Source organism: Cyprinodon variegatus, unplaced genomic scaffold, assembly GCF_000732505.1.
Source record: "Cyprinodon variegatus isolate N-32 unplaced genomic scaffold, C_variegatus-1.0 Scaffold107, whole genome shotgun sequence".
In the NCBI taxonomy this organism is placed as follows: Eukaryota; Metazoa; Chordata; class Actinopteri; order Cyprinodontiformes; family Cyprinodontidae; genus Cyprinodon; species Cyprinodon variegatus.
Genome location: NW_015150560.1, coordinates 388,132 through 389,332, shown reverse-complemented (window position 1 = coordinate 389,332; position 1,201 = coordinate 388,132). Strand labels below are relative to the sequence as shown.

Here is a 1,201-nt window from a genome sequence, read left to right as displayed (position 1 = left end):
TCGGAACTCTGAAATTAAAGTCGGAATTCTGAGATTAAAGTCGGAATTCTGAGATTAATGTCAGAATTCTGAGATTAATGTCGGAATTCTGAGATTAATGTCGGAATTCTGAGATTAATGTCAGTGTTTTTTCTCATACTGAAATAAAATTTTAAAATCTGTTCACTTTTTTTTTTCAGTCACCCTAATCCTCTTCCAGAGGATATCTGAATCTGCTGTGTGAAATGGAAATGTCAGGGAGCTGAATGACCTCAGAGGAACCATCAAACATTCACTCTCCCTGAAGATGATCCTTTAACATCAAAACAGACCAACCTGGAGCAGCAGCCAGTAGACGGTATTAATACAGCTAAACAGCAGCTGTCAGCAGCTGGAGGGTTTCTATAAATAGCATCAGATCAGCAGCTGGAGGGCTCCCACCTTACCTGGCCTGCTGGGATAACGCCGTTCAACGGTGTGACCAGGAGAGGGTTGCAAAGATGATCTCCTGAATTGGATTAACGCTGCCGAGCAGTCAGTCAGTCAGTTAGGCGGAGGGGGAGGTTGCCCATCTTCATGGATCCCAGAGGAAACATTTGACCCGCTACTGTGGCCACAAAGCGCCTGAGTCCGGCCCTGAAGCGAAGCAAGGACACCAACGACCTCCAAGAAAACAAGCAGAAGCAGCGGGAGAACCGGGCTGCAGCTGACCCTCTCCTCTTTATCAGGGAGGGGGTTGTTTTCACACCGGAACGGCGGCGCTGCTTTAACTCTTGATTTCCGGGGAGGAAGCAACGTCCGACCGTTAGGAAGCGACGCAGATTCAGAAGAAAACAACAGACTATCCTGCTGCAAGGAAATCCGGGGGCGGTGTGTTTACTTCTCCTCCGCTCCTGTTACTTTGCTCAGTGGGGAATCAGCTGCCTTTCGTTGAACAGACGCCATTTGTGAAGGAGAAAAGGCTTTCAGGCGGTGAGCTGTGAAACACTGCCCCCCAGAGGACAAGGTGCTCACTGCACCACGGTACACGACCGAGAGCTCCATCTGCTGGCCAAATCTCTGAATTACTATAGTACCCAAAGGCACATCATGATTGAAACTGGATATGATTAGATTATTGAACGGAATAAATAATCATAAAATTAAAATGTGCATACTTTGATTATTTATTTACTTATAATAAAAATAAATAAATAAAAACGCTGGAAATATGTTTTTATTT

At 45.4% G+C, this 1,201-nt stretch overlaps 1 protein-coding gene across 1 annotated transcript in view; it reads right to left on the bottom strand.

Moving 5' to 3' along the window:
- Positions 1–957, bottom strand: part of rnf144a (ring finger protein 144A) — a 43,950-nt gene extending 42,993 nt beyond the window's left edge. The window contains exon 1 of the mRNA XM_015374636.1: positions 426–957. The gene's annotated coding sequence lies outside the window, so the exon portion shown is untranslated. The remainder of the gene's footprint in view (positions 1–425) is intronic.
- Positions 958–1,201: the final 244 nt, after the last annotated feature.